Source organism: Protopterus annectens, chromosome 7.part0 (assembly GCF_019279795.1).
Source record: "Protopterus annectens isolate FY-2018-M chromosome 7.part0, PAN1.0, whole genome shotgun sequence".
Lineage (NCBI taxonomy): Eukaryota > Metazoa > Chordata > Ceratodontiformes > Protopteridae > Protopterus > Protopterus annectens.
Genome location: NC_056739.1, coordinates 1,796,112,451 through 1,796,130,862, shown reverse-complemented (window position 1 = coordinate 1,796,130,862; position 18,412 = coordinate 1,796,112,451). Strand labels below are relative to the sequence as shown.

General features: G+C 39.4%; 1 protein-coding gene across 1 annotated transcript in view; it reads left to right on the top strand.

Moving 5' to 3' along the window:
- Positions 1–18,412, top strand: part of LOC122807241 — a 1,134,459-nt gene that overhangs the window by 691,100 nt on the left and 424,947 nt on the right. The gene's annotated exons all lie outside the window — the stretch shown is intronic.

The window sequence follows — 18,412 nt, the reverse complement described above, 5'->3', positions numbered from 1 at the left end:
ATGCCCTGACAGCCTTCAAGGACCTACTTCATCCAGGGCAACTACTGATAGACAGACAACACCACAGTCATGTGGTATATAAACAAGCAGGGGGGCACACATTCTTACCCCCTTTGCAGACTAGCCATGATTTTGTGGGACACAGCATTGACTTACCAAGTACATCTGCAGGCACAATTCCTGCCAGGAAGGAAAAATACTCTGGCAGACGAACTAAGCAGAAAGCAGATGGAACCCCATGAGTGGCACCTGGATCCACAAATCTTCAGCATGATAACAAGGAAATGGGGATGCCAGGACATAGATCTATTTGCCTCCCCTCACAACTACCAACTAAAAAGATTCTGCACAAGGATTTGTCACAGACAAACATGAAAAGTGGACGCCCTGTCTTTCAGCTGGAAAGACCTATCAGTATATGCATTTTCCCCCTTTGCCTCTCCTCCCCAAGGTACTCCTAAAGGTCAGACAGGAGAAGCCAAAGATGATACTGATTGCCCCAAACTGGCCCCGCCAGTACTGGTATCCAATACTAAAGAGCTTGTCTCAATGCCCAGCATGGACCTTACCTTAGATGCCTCATCTACTGTCCCAGCAAAACAATCAGATCCTGCACAGCCAACTCAGGACTTTAAACCTGGCAGCATGGCGGATAATGTAGTCATACAAAACACACCTCTCAGTAAAGCTGTGATGGATGTCATTTTGGAGGCCAGAAGGTCCAGTACTAGAAAATCTTACGCTGGAAAATGGAAGAGATTCTGTGCTTGGAACCAGGCACAAGGAACTGATACAGCTGTGCCAACTATTCCTCAGATTTTGCAATGCTTAACTGAGATGCTGGACAAAGGTCTATCTTTTTCATCTATTAAAAGTCATGCCTCTACCATTTCTGCTCATTACAATACAGAGCCACCAATCTTTTCTCATCCCTTACTAAAACAGTACCTCAGAGGAGCCAAAAATTTAAGGCCTCCAAGGAGATCACCAATGCCTGCATGGGACCTCAACTATGTCTTGGAAAAAATCACCCCGCCTCCTTTTGAGACAGCTGCTACTGCTGATATAAAGTTTTTATCCTGGAAAACAGCTCTGCTCCTACCAATAACGTCTGCAAGACAAGTTTCAGAGCTTCAGGCACTCATGGCTGTGGAACCTTTCATCATTTTTTATCCAGACAGGGTCTCTCTGAGGACAAACCCAACATTTATGCCCAAGGTGGTGTCCAGTGTGGCCCTTAACCAAACTATTCATCTGCCAAGTTTTTATCCAAAGCCACAGAACAAGGGGGAGAGAATTCTGCATTCTTTGGACTTACACAGACAGCTTAGATTCTACTTGGACAGAACCAAAGTTTTCAGAAAGTCGGAACAATTACTAATGGCATATGCTGCAGGATCACAAGGAAAGGCTATCTCAAAGCAAACTATTTCAAAGTGGATAGGCCGCTGCATTCATTTCTGCTACGTACACCATGGCAAGCCAGAGCCTAAGGGCATTCGGCCACATTCAACCAGAGCTGCAGCCACTTCAGCAGCCTTTCTCAGGGGAGTACCAACCAAGGACATTTTAGAGGCTGCTACTGCACACCTTTACAAAGCACTATCATTTATTTATTTTATTTTATTTTATTTTTTTTTTACATTTGTTGACCGGGCTAGTCCAGCTGGATATATGTCCATTTTCAGTGGAGGCCCGGGGAGAAAAGCTCCACAAATTACAACAACATAAAAGGTCAAGACAAAGACAATAACAGTATAATTTGGTACTAAGAAGTTTTAACAATTATAGTACAAGCCTAAGATTATATATTTTATATTTCAGTAGGAAAAAGGAAAAAAATATCTAAGAATAGATGAATAAGACTAATACATTTGTATTAGAAATGGTGTAGTACAAATCTTTATAACATATTACAAAATTAGATACACCTAGTAATTTATGATAAGAGATACTAAGGTCTCACAAAAAGCTAAGAAAGAAAAACACTAGAGATCAATAGATAGAGTATAGAAGAACAGCAAACAAGGATGGATTTCTAGTGTTATTTAACACTAATTGGGTTTAAACTATTCCTGGCTCCACAAAGTCTGCTCTTCACTTTTTCCCTTAGAACTGCTCTATCTCTCAATTTAAACACCATATTCTCATTCTAAGGCCCTTCACTGGTCCAATTAAGTAATCCTACAAGTTAGCACTATTAAACCATAAGCACTACTTACTCTTATACTCTCTACGATTACCCTGTCCTCTATTGGTCCGTCTTAAATTCAGTTTCCCTATATTACTCTAGCATGTCCAAAGGTCAGTCAATGGTTTCCTCTCCAGTCCAGCTGGTGAATCTGGGAATTTTGAGGCAATGTTACAACTGTCTCATGTACACGGACAACCCTCTCCTCCTCCAAACAGGTTCAAATATATGTGAGAGATGCAACTATTTAGCCAAACTGGAGGCTGAGCTCTCTCATCTCAAAACTGGTGTAACCAGTCAGGAGGAGAAGGTAACCTCACACAACACAATTCCAGTATCACATAGTCCCACCACATCAGCGAACCAAACACATAAATACACAAAAACATACTCGGAGGCTCTAAATAAAAATCTACCTAAGCAACAGAGACCTCCAAAGCAGACATCCAAGCAAACGCTACCTCAAAACAAAACACACACAACACATAACCCACAAAGTCAGTGTGCCAAGCAGCCACAGCCCTTAAGGCTGAATAACACACCTGATACTCTTGTAATAGGTGACTCTATTGTCAGACACACTGACGTCCCGCTCACCAGGCTGAATAAAGAGAAGGTCACGGTGAGCTGCCTGTCGGGTGCTAAGATCCGCCACATAACGCAAGCACTCAGGTCACTCCAAAGCAAATACAAATATGACTCAGTCATTGTACATGCTGGTGTGAATGACCTGAGGCGTACCTCCCTGGACTACATGAAAAGAGACATAGAGGAGCTCTCTGATCATGTAGCCCCAGCTGGTATGACCCTGACCTTGAGCAGCATCTTACCCTCACCTAGAATGATGTCACAGTACAAAGACAAAATGATCGATTTTAACAATTGGCTAAAATTTTGGTGTCATTCAAAGGGGATCCAGTGTCTGTCAGCCTGGGATGACATGCTCGACAAGCCAAAGGTTCCTGGAAATTATAAACTCAAATGCTATGGAACAACTAGTCACCACTCCCACAAGAGGGGACAACATACTAGACCTGATCATTACCAACATGGGGACTCTATGCTCCACACCAGAAGTATATCCCTCATTGGTAAGATCAGACCATAAATTAATTTCACTGGATGTCACATCCCGACCCCACCCCCAGCCCAGAAGACCACAGTGAAAAACTTCTCAAAAGCAAACTTCTCACTTCTCAAAACCGAAGTGGAATCCTTCAAGGCCCCAGAGCCAGTGGAAACTACGGCCCAAACTGCAGAATCCTATATAAACGCATTCTACGGACATCTCCAGGAATGCATGGATCATGCTATCCCAAACAAAACCAAGACCCAATCATCCAAAGGCAGGCGTCCAGTCTGGTGGACCCCTGCCATAAATAAACTGTACAACAGAAGGAGGAAGCTACTACATGATAGAGCAAAATCCCTAATAGGGAAGGCATCTCTGATCAGTACTAGCAAAAAATTACGATCCCTCATAAAATCCTCCAAGGCCAGCTTCGAGAGAAAAATTGCACAGGATACCAAAGACAATCATAAGGCTTTTTCAGTTATGTTAGAAACCTGGGATGCAACTCCCAGACTTGTTCTGAGTTGATTCTAAATGACAAAAAATACACTGAACCCACAGACATCGCCAATATCCTGGCAGACAGGTTCAGTGCAAACTTCTCTACCCCTCCCCAAAGAGCAAGTATCTATCCCGGCAGAGGGCTGCCTCCCAAACATCTCTGATGCTCAGGTGAAGGCTGCCCTCTCCAAAGCAAAAGACACTGCTTCCATGGGACCAGATGGCATCCCAGGTTCATCCTACATGAACTCCAAGAGGAACTAATCCCTCAAATAAAACAGCTATACAATCTCAGCCTCACTACAGGATATGTGCCCACAGAATGGCGTACAGCAACAGTGGTCCCACTCCACAAAGGTGGAGCCTCTACGGACCCTGGAAACTATCGCCCCATAAGCCTGACTAGCTTAGTCTGCAAGGCTATGGAGAGGATCATCATGGAGCTCATAAACAAAGACATTGGGGACCTACAGACACTAGATCCTACCCAGTTTGGCTTTGTCAAGGGCAGATCCTGCCTTTTGAACCTGGTTGACTTCTTCGAAACAGTCACCAAAGCCATAGATGAAGGGAAGGAAGTCCACACAGCCTATCTGGACCTTGCAAAGGCATTTGACACAATACTCCACTCGGGCATCATAGATAAGCTATCCAGCTTAAATATAAACCCCTATGTCACAAGATGGGTCGCAAACTGGCGCAAAGACAGAACCCACAGAGTGAGAGTTGCTGGAGCCATGTCAGACTCGAAACCGGTCACAAGTGGCTTCCCACAGGGTTCTGTCCTGGGACCACTCTTGTTCGGTATATACTTTTCCGAGGTACAGGCAAACGTGGGAGGACTATGGCTCACCAAGTTCGCAGACGACTGCAAACTGGGCGTCATAATCAACTCTCCAGCTGACACAAACATCCTTCAAAAAGGTCTCACAGAGACAGATAACTGGTGCCAGCATCATGGTTTAAAGCTAAATGCCAAAAAATGTATAGTCATACCCTTTGGCAAAAACAATGTGCTCACAAATTACCACATAGGCGGAAACCCATTAAGTACAGAGAAAGTTATTAGGGACCTGGGGACCCAAGTTGATAGCAATCTCTCCTTTGAAAACCACATTGCCAAAGTGGTTAGAAAGACCTTCTACATAGCCCACCTCATCACGAAGGGTTTCACATCTAGATCAAGAGAGGTAATCGTGCCCCTTTATTCATCCCTCATCAGGCCCATCATAGAATACAATGCCCCTTTTGGGATGTACCTTACCCGACACCTGCAGCAATTAGAAAGACCCCAAAAGTATCTCACCAAGAGGATCAAGGGTCTCAAACAGATGCCATATGCTGCTCGGTTAAAAAAACTCCAGCTCTACTCAGTTGCATACCTCCTACTTCGAGGCGATCTATGCCTGACATACAAAGCTATGTCAAATCCAGAATTAATGGACATGCTCCACCTCAGTAAATCTAAATCCCTTAGAGCCACATGCTCGAGGGACTTAAACCTCAGCACAGAAATAAATAGAACTTGCTGGAGGGACAGGTTCATAACCCAGAGGCTCCCTTTGCTCTGGAATAGAATTCCAGTTCATGTGAGGCAGAGCACCTCACTGAATCTCTTCAAGAAGAATCTCGATAGGTGGATGGGGGATCGTAGGTTTGTCCCAGGGATTACTTCCGTGTCACTGTTAGACAGAGGCACAGTAAACTAAACCTTAAAAAGGGCACAGTATACTCAAATCAAGGGGTGGCGTAAGCCATACAGAATTGGGCTAGGCTTATAATTGCCCCAGGGCAGATAGCCTAGTATGAAGCTATGAACCTAAGGTCATTTGTAAAGATGGAGAAGAGTAATGGGCCTAATATATTTCCTTGCGGGACCCCTAGAGTGACTGGGACGTGGGAAGATAAAGTATTTTCCCATAGTACAGCCTGTTGCCTGTTATGTAGGTATGATTGGAACCACTGTATAGTATGGTTGTCTAGTGAGAGGTTTTTGAGTGTGTCTATAAGGAGGTGGTGATTCACCATGTCAAATGCTTTGGACATCATCTGCCACTCTACTCTAAATCGAGGGCAGGCTTTGCCGCTGCGCTTCTGCAGGGCCTCATAGCCACTCCTAATGCTGTTTAACACCAGCCGCCTCCCATCCATAGCTTTGGGAATCTACCCAAATGTAATGACTGCAACAGTGAAACACGAAGAACATAGTACAGTTGTGTACACTTACCATAAATGTAGATGTTCGAGTGTATGCACTGTTGCAGTCCAGGTTATCCACCCGCCATCCCCCTTTCCTTCTCATGAAACCTATCTTTCCTTCTCTGATTTATACAACCTATGTGGTGTATTTGCTTGTATATGAAGGTAAAGTTTATATTGGTGCATGTATTTATATGTATATGAATTTGGCTACCCTTTTAGGGGGCACCTGACATCTGGGGAAAGAAAAACTAAAGAAAATGGTGTCGAACGCATCTTTTATACCCCTGACGACCTGACGTCAGGGAAGGGGCGACAGCAACCGATGCAGGACCCAGGACTTTGGAATTCAAGCCAACTGAGGGCAACCTGCCAGCAGGATTACCCAAATGTAATGACTGCAACAGTGAATACACTCGAACATCTACAATTATGGCAAGTGTACACAACTGTACTTTATCTTTAATTGTTCTGTAAACTGGCTAAAATTTCTCTAACTATTAAATCATTGTCATATAACTTGTATCTATTCTCAACTAATGTTTTCATGTCTGATTGGTATAATTCTTTAAGCTGTATTTGTTTTTGTTTCATTTTTAAAGACTATACAATTATTATTCTTAAAATGTTTTGCAATACTTTGGAACTTTTCTCCCCGGGCCTCTGCTGAAAATGGACTCGTACCCAGTCAGACTTTCCTGGCAATCAAATGTCAGTAAGTAAGTAAGAAATTAATTTGCTAAACCAATCCTTAAAACTAGAGCAGAACATGCAAGAAAATCCTTCGTAATTGGTGACTGTGTGATTAGATTACCTTATGTTATCCTCACTAAATTGGATAAAGAAAACAGTCCCAGTGTCTTGCCTACTTGGAGTTAAAATTAGGGATGTCAAAACCATTATATGTGTCCTGGGTTTTCATAATGATTTTGATTTTGAACTGTGCACATCAGAATCAGTTTCACCAGATGGTCCTCTTTCATGGTGATGCAGAGGGATGTGATTGCCCTTGAGGGTACCCTGGCAAAGGATGATAAATCATTTGCACTAATTGAGATCCTTTGTTCACTGAGGGTGGCATGTAGGTATGCAGGGAACTTTATTGGCTTCATTTATTGGACTAGATCACAGTGTTAGTCCATGGAGAGGCAGTCTATCTGCTTGGGAGGAAAAGTGTGGGGCTCAGACCTGCTGTGTAGGGTATAACATGTAAGCCTTCTGAAAAGGACTAGGACAGTGATGTCTTCCTATCTACTGCCCTTTAATACGTCAGATAAAATTAATGTACATTCAAAGCTAAACACTGCAGATAGAAAAGTTAGGCTTACGAATGCCCATAGCCTAAATGAAAACAAAACCTTCTGGCGAGTTGCTTTGTCTTTGAAGGAATGGAGATACCTACTGTCACAGAGACATAGTTCAGAGACCTGGCTGAATTCCAGAGATATCTAGTTGCTATTCTTTCATGGCAGTCTGCCCAATAATTGAAGAGATGGTATATACATTTTCATAAGTCAGTCTTTCAGAAGAAAGACTATAGAAAAGAACTGTGGACATGAATTACTCCAAACCAAGGTTAGCAAACACTGCAAACTATAATGCTCAAAATATGTTGTCACACCCACTTTGTCAACCCCAAAAAACATGACACCTTCCTTGATAAACGTATTACCCTTTCCAGCTAGAAAGTACCTTTCTACTTGGTGACCTGAATTATGCTTATTTGCCTCATGCAGCTATTCCTCATTCATTAACTGGGTGCAGAAACTAGTACCTATTAATTTTAACCATCTCAAAATATTGTAAAAACACAAAAATATTACAAACTTTTTAAATATCTTCCAAAAAAAAAAAAATCCTGTTGAGATGACGTAGCTTTTCTCCCACAACATTTTCACTTTGACCACTTTGCAGTGACATTCCTGTTTCACACCAAACCTAATGAAAAATGATACAATTTTTAAGGACTTTTTTTACAAATGGCAACTGCGATCCTCAAAATAGTCACCTTGTGTCATGATTATTTGTCGAAAGATTATTCTTTGACGGACAAGTGCACAAATGTAAGTTGCTAAAAAACACTTTCAGTGAGCATGTATTCAATTTTTTGGAGGGGGACAAGCCCTCCTGCACACAAGCCCATTTGCGGGGAGGTCCACATTTCCCCCAACTTATATATACCTATTCCATATCATACAATAATGGAGAAAGTACATTTCCGTTCACTGAAAGTGACTTTCAGTGATAAAGCCATCATGCTGTCTTCCTTTGAAGAATAATTGTTTAATGAATACTCACGTTCCCTTTGAGAATCATTTATAGCCATCTGTCAGTGCATTGATAAATTCATCCCTCTGCAATAAACCTAAATGAAGTTATAAAATCAACAAATTAGTAAACCAAAAGAAGCGAATACATAGCTGTCAAACTTCACCCAACCCTAGACAACAAAGTTAATCTCAGATTATTTTCCAGAAAGAACTCACTAAAGCAATCAGAAGATGAAAAGCCAATTAGGTCTGCTACAAACACATAGGTTCATACGTAGGTACTAGGCTATTGGCTCTAGGGCCTATATAAGCCTAGCCAAATGGTACCCTGGCTTTTGCCACCCAAGAAAATTATTTTTCTGTGCCCCTGTCAAGCACAGCCACAGAAGTGATCCCCGGGGTGAATTTCCTATCTCCCATCCAATCATCAAGATTTTTCTTGAAGAGTGCTAATGAGGAGCTTTGTTTGTAGATAGGTAGTTTGTTCCAGAGTATGGAAAGTCTCTGGGATAGGAATCTATCCCTCTAGCATGTTCTGTTTATTGTGGTGACAAGGTTTAGGTCCCTAGAGCATGTAGCTTGGAGGGATTGGGATTTCTTTAAGTGGAGCATGTCCAACAGCCCTGGGTTTGACATAGCTTTGCATGTTAGGCAGAGATCGCCTCTGAGTAGGCGATATGCGACAGAGTAAAGCTGGAGTTTTTTTGAAACGGTCTGCGTAGGGCATCTGTTTGAGGCCAGTAATCCTCTTTGTGAGGTATTTCTTTGGCCTTTCCTGTTGTTGTAGATGTCTTGTGAGGTACATACCAAAAGGGGCGTTGTACTCTATAATGGGGTCTAATGAGTAATGAGTAGAGGGGAACAATGACCTCTTTTTTCCTGGATGAGAAACCTTTTGTGATGAGGTGCACCACTTAGAAGGATTTCCTGACTACCTGTGGCAATGTGATTATCAAAGGAGAGACTACTGTCCACCTGTGTGCCAAGGTCTCATCACACTTTTGATGTTAAGTAGACTACCGCCTATGCGGTAGTTCATGGGTACAGAGTTTTTACCAAAAGGGATGACAATGCACTTTTTGGCATTGAGCTTGAGGCATGGCTTTGACACCAGGCATTTGTCTCAGTGAGGCCCTTTTGTAGGATGTCCACATTGCTAGGAGTTTTGATTATGGCTCCTAGTTTGCAGTCGTCTGCGAACTTTGTTAGCCAAAGACCTGTTGTGTTAGCCTGTACTTCAGAGAAGCAGATACCAAACAGGAGAGGACCTAGGACTGAACCCTGTGGTACTCCACTTGTCACTGGTCTGAAGTTGGATTTAGAGTCTGCTACTTTCACAATGTGGGATCTGTCAGTGAGCCAGTTGGCAACCCATCTTGTGACATAGGGATTTATACCTAGTTTAGTGAGTTTATCTATAATTCCAGAGTGGGGGATGGTGTCAAAATCCTTGGCGAGATCTAGATAGGCTGTGTGAACCACCTTACCCTCATCCACGGCTTTGGTGACCGCTTCATAGAAGTCTATCAGGTTTAGGAGACATGATCTGCCTTTTACAAACCCGAACATCCAAAAAAATGAACAAAAGGAAACAAGAATGGTGTGTACTAGAAAAGGTTTTCAGCATAATGGAGACAAAAATATGGCACAATAACATACACATTTGAACAGTGTTTCAGGCTGTCCTCTTTGCAGCACAGCCCCACCTGAAATTACATCTGAAACAGTCACTGCTGCCCAGACTAATGTCAGAAACAGCAGTGGCTATCTGAAATAATAGGAAGGCTGATTTATGCAGTCAAACATAGCCCCCCACATACAGATTCTTAAGAGAGTACAAAATGTCTCTAGTGTTGATATCTGGAAGCAGGATATTGTGGTCTCAGTGCATAAGCAGGTCCTCCTATAGTTCCCGAATCAGCTTCAAAAGCATTTGCTACGTAGTGATGGAGAAAATTGTCAGGGAATTTATTCAGAGATACAAGGGAAACCTCCCTGATGTAACCCAGTACAATTCTGTAAAAGAAAAAAATGTGCTTAACCTCATAATATTTTGAGCATTTGATCTCCACTCTGGATGAAGGTTTATTTGTCCATGCACACTAACTAGCTCTGACTAAAGCATTTGACAAGAGTACTCCTGATGGAATCATACATAAACACAGAGCTCTTAAGGTAAATGAAGCTGTAATAATTTGGGTCTATAGTTGGATGCATGTTCATGCACAGCAGGTGAGAATAAGGAGGGCTCGTACCCTCACCATCTCATGTCAAAAGTCCAGGGACCATTTATTCATTGTCTGTTTTTATTGATATGTCAAACCTGGCTTCAGCATCTGACGCACCAAGAAGTGGCTAGATGGCTACAAACTTGGGAGTATTTTCCACAACCTTGCTAACACCACCTCCCTTCAACTAGAACTATATTTATTTATTTATTGACATTTATTTACCAGAAATGTCCAACCGGGCACATGTGCCATTTTCAGCAGAGCCCCGGGGAAAAAAGTTCCAAGGTATCATATGTAATGCAATTAACATTTACAGTAACACATTTTGTAATGCAGTTTTAGTGAAGACTATCATAATAGTCAGTAAAATAAATTTTGTACTGATATTCAAAAACATAAATTTACAAACATTGTGCTGAGACTTTACAGCTAGAAGAGTGGTATGTAATATGGGTAGGAGTAATTTAAGAAATACCGTAGAGTGAGGTGTTAGGGGAGATGAGCAAGTTTGAGTGCTAACAGGGAAGTAGTGAAAAATAGTAATTTGGATATGCTAATTAGAAGTAGGTATAGTAGGTTAAGAAATACAGTAAAGTGTGGTATTAGAAGGGGATAAACAGGTTAAGTGCTTTAGTGCTTTAAAGACAGGTATAAAAAAGGTGATCATGGGTTTTAGAGAGCTATGTCCTAGATGAGGAGCAGGGACAAAGACAGGGGGCAGAGAAGATGTCTTTCAGTAATGGTTTGAAAATATGAAGGTATGTGATAAGACCTAATTGATATAGAAATATTATTCCAAGGTCTAGCTACATCGAATAGAAACTAAGCCTAGCAGCCTTTTGTTGTTTGTAGATGATAAGCGGTTGTTTATTATTTGACCAAAGGGGGGATTTTGATGATAGTATTGGAGTAGGGGTCATGGTATTATTTAAGGAAGGAATTTTATAGTTTTTTTAAATGGAAATGGGATTTTGGAAAAAAGTGAAGTAATTTACTTTTTGTTGGTGGGGGGGGGGTGATTATCCTGTAGCCAACTTTCAACAGACTTAAAGGCTTCTTGAGCAATTCTCTGAAGATGTATGTGATTATGTGATGTGCATATTACAGTAGAATCATCAGCATATTTTATGATGAAAGCTTGCTGTGAGGATTTATGTAAATTGTTAGTGAATATTTTAAGAGCAGAGGGACAAGAATGGAGCCCCATGGCACACTAGTATTGCAGGAAGGAAGAAAGAAAAAGTGGAGAGCCATTTAACAGAAACAGTTGTTGAAACATAGTAATGTGGGTTGTGATCGCCCAAAGGAAGATAGTTGGTGGAGGAGTTTTTGGTGAGAAACTAGATCAAAAGCTTTAGACAGATCAAGGAATACAGGGGAAACAAGTTTGCCTTCGTCTCAGGCTGTGGTTAATAGTATATGTAAAAGTTAATAAGGCCATGGCAGTGCTATGGGCTGGTCTAAAACCATGCTGTTTGGGGTTCAGGAGCTTTTCCTGAAGAATATGTTGAAGAAGTTACTTGAGAATTCTCTTCTCCAGAATTTTTGACAAAGGGGCTAATATAGTGATAGGTTGAAACTGGGGATATCAGATGAGGTTCCTCCTTTATAAAGGGGGGTGATGAAGATCTCTTTTCCATAGAGAAAGAACATATGATCCCTTTATAGAGCTATTATTTAGAAGAGGCACAGGATAGGCTATGGAACTAGCAGCCACCTTGAGGTATTCTGCTGGGAGATTATCTGCTGAAGGAGAGTAGGGTATCAGTTTAAGAAGTAGCAAATTGATGTAGGAGGTTGGGATGGGTTTTAGGGTGAAATACTGAGTGTTTTCCTTCTGAGGAGAGGATATGTCAGGATTGTTGGGAGGAAAATCTTTAGTAAGGGTTTTAATGCTTTCTATAAAATGTGTGTTAAATTAAGTAGCTATTTCTGAGGGAGAGTTATTTGGGGCAGGATTAGGAGTGGTAGATGTTCATAGGTTCATAGGTAGGTACTGGGCTATCTGCCTGAAGGCATATATTAGCCCAGCCACATTGTGCTGTATTCACCGCCCCTTTGGTTAGTTCCCTAGGCCCTAGATCTAGCAGCTAGTACCCTTGGCCCCTATCTAGTAGAGCTGTTGGTATGATCCCTGGTGTGAACTTTCTGTTATCCATCCACTCGTCAAGGTTCCTCTTGAAGAGTGATAGTGAGGGGCTCTGTCTTATGTAGATCGGGACCTTGTTCCATAGCAAGGGAAGTCTTTGCGAAGGGAATCTATCCCTCCAGCATGTTCTATTAATTGTTGTGCTGAGGTTTATATCCCTAGAGCGTGTAGCTCGAGTAGATTTTGTTTTGCTAAGATGGAGCATGTTCAACAGTTCTGGGTTGGACATGGCTCTGTATGTTAGACAGAGATTGCCTCTGAGAAGGCGGTATACAGCAGAGAAAAGCCTTAGTTTTTTCAATCATGCTGCATAGGGCAACTGTTTGAGGCCAGTAATCCTCATAGTGTGGTACCTCTGTGGCCTCTCCAGCTGCTGGAGATGCCTAGCCAGGTACATTCCAATGTACCAGGGAGGAGTATATTATTAATAGATGAGTAGAATTTTTTAGGGTTGGAAGACTAATTTAGAAAGGGGTTACTGAAGTAGATTTTCTGCTCTGTGATAATCCATATTGTAGTACAGTTACATAGTTTTTTGAAGTGTTATAGGCTTTTGGGAGAGCTGTATTTTAACCATTCTTTCCAAGCCTATCTCTTTCATACATTAAGTGCCTGCTTTGAGTAGACAACTAAAGAGCAGGGTTATTCTTTATTTTTTTTGGTTCTAGTTGGAGCCAGACAGTTGATGGCGTACCTTTCAACTGTCTAAATTTTCGCAAAATGTCCAGATTTTTGTCTCATATTTTTGGTCTGTTCTGCAGAAAATTGTGTTTTTTTCTGGCATATCACTGAGGACTAACACACGCCCTGTTATTCTAGTGACTTTTTTAAGTTTATAAGAGCAACATTTAAAATCTGTCCCTACTTTTGGGCCTTTGTCCCCCATTATTTTAAGCTTTGTCCTGATTTCTTGTGTTATGAAGTTAAGAGGTATGGTTGAGGGTTTTCAGGAAAAGTGAGTTAAATTTGTATACAGCTTTTTCAAGTGAAACATTTTTCAGGATAGACTAGTTAAAAGAGCTAAGAATTTTTTAAAATGTATCAGGTTTAAAAATAGTGAGGTTACAGGAAGTTCTGTGTAAGTGTTATTTGACAGTATGGGCAAGGAGTCTGTTTGCATATACAGGGGGGATCACTGAGGGAATCAGTGATGTTCCAGAACTTTTGCCGTACTTTGAGAAGATGGATCTAATCCATCCCAAATTTTCCTGCTGACAAGTGTGATAGTGATGTAAATAGTAAGAAACAGCTAGCTTGATGGAATTTGGTGAAACTTGGTCAGAGCTTTCAGACCATGACCTTTTTTCAGAAAGGAGTTTAACAGTATACATGCTTATTCTTTGCCTGTTAGGTGATAAGTGTACTCCAGTAACATTTCCAGCTGGACAATGAATGCATATAGGGACTTTACCCACAAAACTTTTAAACAATTCAGTAGTGTTCATGTCCCAATCAAGTTTTCAGAAGAGGGAGTAGGATGTCTGCCTGGTTACAGAAGCTTATTTGTACTTTTTTAGAGGTCTTTTTAAAAATAGAACATTTGTTTGCATATAGCCTCTGCTTGTGCTATTGTCTACATTTTTCATATTTTTCTGAGCCACCTGTCTATTCTTAAATATTGAACAGTTCTGGGACTTTCAAGATGACTGAACAATGAGCAGCAGCTTTATTTCATCTCTCCTAGTGTGAAAACAGAAAGTGACAAAAAGGCCACCAAAACACTGCGTGGATGCCAACAAAGGAGTGAGCTGGAGAACCTGAAAGAAAATCAACCAGAAAAAGTTGAAGAGAAAACTTTGGCTGGGAAAAATCCTGCAACTGTTCAGCAAAAAGCAGTTCAGGTTTCATCTTTGGTACAGGAGATGGCTTCCAGTAATTCAGAGGAAAAAATAAATAAAATGCACTCAGAGGTGTGTAAAATAAATGAAACACTGAATGAATTTATCAACACAAATAAAAAGGTTGGAAAAAATAGAAGTTTTAACTATCTATTCAAATTAACTGATAAAACTGCAAAAATCATAATCTGAACTAAAGAAAAGACTGACTGAACATGAGCCTTCTCAAAAAGAGCTATTTCAAAAGTAGTAAAGATAGAAGTCCAAACACACAGAGCAAATCTGAGATTTTCTGCCGTACCAGAGAAACTGGAAGGAGTAGACAGTATTCATTTTATGCAAGTACAAATAAGCAACAGGACTGGTGTTCCACACCAGGATCTGTTAATTGAAAGGGCAGATTATGTGTATGCTCCAAACCTGACCATGAGAAAGCATCAAAGATCTGTATAAGTAAGATCCAATCATACCAACAGAATCAATCCTGACAAAACTATGGCAGAAAGGAAAAGTATTAAAAATTGGAGACAAGCAAGTTTGTGGAAAAATGATTATTCACTGTGCTGCAAACTGAACAGAATCAGGTTTATCCCAATGGAGTGTCGAGAGGCAGGTGTGACATTCAAGCTGATGTAGCCAGCTGTCTTCAAAATATTTTTTCCTGGAAGATCAAAAATGTTTTTGGATGCAGAACAGGCTAAGGAGAAAATAAAAAAGTTAATCTAACACACTGGGAACCAGCAGGCAGAAAGGGACTTACATACATTCAAATATTTCAAGCACAGGCATTAATGCCCTTCTAGTTTGCCAATATACCAAAACACATGTTCCCATAATAAGTGTCCAGGCTGTTCTTAAAAATATCTAAACTAGTACTTGCTTTAATGTAATTTGATAGTCTGTTCCATGCATCAGCTACTCAGTCAGAGAACCAATTAGTACACTTCTCATTCCTATAGAATCTTCTACACAGGTTGTCTGATGATTCTCTAGTACTTTTTGATAACCTCAAACATTCCCAGAGGTAGTTGTCCCTAAATGCCTTATATACCTGAATAAGATATCCTCTAAGATATCTGTAAGAGACACTGTACAAGCTCAGATATTTTAGTGAATGAAGAACCACTGTTAGAAAAAGCAGAGATAACCAAAAACTACGACAATAGATCCAATTCAGTAGTTTATTGCATACAAGTTGCAATCCCTAGCGCCTCGGCCTTCGCCTTCCAGGGGAATATAATCATCTAACATTCAGACATCTTTTATATATCTACCAATAAAAATAATTCAATTATACAATTATCAATAATATAATTATACAATTTGTTATAAAAAAACTTTCCAGTTGCATTCTAAATTCATACCTCTAGGTGTCATAGTATCATACTTTAGTATAAAAACTGTTTCTTTATACAATAATGTCGATTTTACTTTTCTTCACATGTATTCATACTTAAACTTTCTAAAACTGTAGCTAACAAATCTTTAGAATCACTATTATGAAACTCTTTAAAATGTACAGCGACAGGACTATCCATTTTTTTATGTTTTATGTCTCTCAGATGTTCCTGAAGCCGAGTTTTAAAAGCCCTTTGCTCTCTCCAACATAAAACATATCACAAGGGCATTTTAATGCATATATAATTTTTCAGTATTACATGAAAACTGCCCCTTAGGATAAAATTTCTTATTGTTAATACAATCAAATGTTCTATTAACATATTTACAAGAAATACATCTGTTACATGGATATGTACCACATAACTTAACATCTATATGTGCATTTAAATACAACTGTGGGGTAGAAAAGGCTGCATGTACCAGCATATCCTTTAAATTTCTCCCCCTCTTAAATGAAAAAGTTACTTTTTTTTGGAAATATCAATGCTAAATTCTTATATTTAAACAGTGAAGTCCAATAATATTTAATCATATCAATAATTTGTGAAGATAACAAATCATAAGTTGTCACCATATACATATTTTTTGAATCATCTTTACATGTATTTACAAATATTTTATTATTGTACCTTTTTTGTATTCTATTACTTTCTTCATTAGTTTCCTTCATTTTATTTAATAATAACTCTATTTCTTGAGCATCATACCCTCTTTCAATATACAAGCATGCCATTTTTTCTAATTCCTTATTAGTTTCATCACTACCATTATTTAACCTTTTAATTCTCATAAATTCACCATATGGCAATGCACTTATTAGATGAGGTGGATGACAACTACTTCCATCCAACAAATGTAATTCATTTCCAAATTTCCGAAAAATCTTAGTTACAATGTTACCATTTGATCCACCTTCTAAAGTTATATCCAAGAAATTTACTTTATTCCCAATTTGGAAGCCATCAAATTTCAAACCAAATTCATTTTTTTGTATATTATTCATAAATTCATGGGCCTCTTGTTCTCCGCCCTTACAAATGAAAATTAGATCGTCTATATAACGAAAATAGCTAATGACATTCTTTATATAAAATTCTGTCCTATATAGAAATTCCATTTCAAAAAGATTCATCATAATATTAGCATACATGGGCGCAAACCCCGCCCCCATAGCCGTACCTTTTAGTTGGTGGAATAATTGACCATCAAAACTAAAAAAATTGTTCTTCAAACAAAATTCTATAAGTTCTATAATATATGTTGTCAGGGGACTATCTCCTAAGAGTTTACCTACAGCTCTCAAACCATGTCTATGTTCTATACTAGTGTATAAACTTTTAACGTCTGCTGTAAGCCAGTACATATCCCTTGTCCATTTTAAGGGTAATATTTTTGCTAGTAAATCAAAACTATCTTTTATATATGAAGGCTGTTTAATCACAAAAGGATATAAAAAGCTATGGAGAAACAAACCCATATTGCGAGTAAAATAATTACATGCTGAAACAATAGGGCGACCTGGAGGTTCATATAAATCTTTATGTATTTTCGGAAGGCAATAAAATTTCGCTACCTCACATCCTTTTGATGAAAATTTCCTAGTTATGTCATCTTTAACAAAATACCCCAGCCTATATCCTTTATTACATAAATCTTCATATTTTTTTATAGCTGCCTCATAGTGTATCATATCACATTTCTCATATGTCGTTATATCATTCAGATGTCGCCAACACATCTTAGCATATTGTGTATGATGCATCAACACAATTTTATTTCCTTTGTCAGCAGGTTTCACTATCATTTGTTTATTGGCTGCTAGTTCTTTTATAGCTTGCCATTGTTTTTTAGTCATATTATACTTAATGTTATTCCGTTTCAACTCAAATTCATTATAAATAATTTCTGATGCAAAATCAATCATAGCCGAAAAGTTTTTAATGCCTTCATGCTGATGGGGAGGCATAAAAGTACTTTTAACCTTTACCTTACTTGTATCTAATCGACAGTATGCATTATTCCCTATACTATTCTCATAATCAGACGTACAGGAATAAAAACTGTCATCAGAAATTTCTTCAAAACTTGAATCTTCCTCAATAGGTACATTTGCAGAATTATTCTTATCATTTCCAAAAAAATACATCAAATTCAATTTGCGTATAAAACGGAAGATGTCACATTTTAAAAAATGTAACCTAGGCAAAACCGTAGGTATATATTTTAAACCATGATTAAGGGCAGAAATAGTAACTTCATCAATTGAATTGCCACTTAAATTTATAACATAACTATCTACATCATTACCACATTTATTTGAAACATTTACCAACAAGTTAGTTTCTTCTGAAGCGTTTATACCTCTGTGCCGCTCCTGAAGCCTCTGAATATTGTCTCTGTCCATTCTCCACATGAAAGGAGTTTCCTCTGAACTCATCTCTGTTGTCATATTCTGAACGTTTATTTCTCCGAAAGGAGTTTTGAAATTGTTGTGGATTCTGTGCCGGAGGTAATGCAGGATAGTCATTGTTACCTTCTCCGGCTTCACTATCCCAGTCTG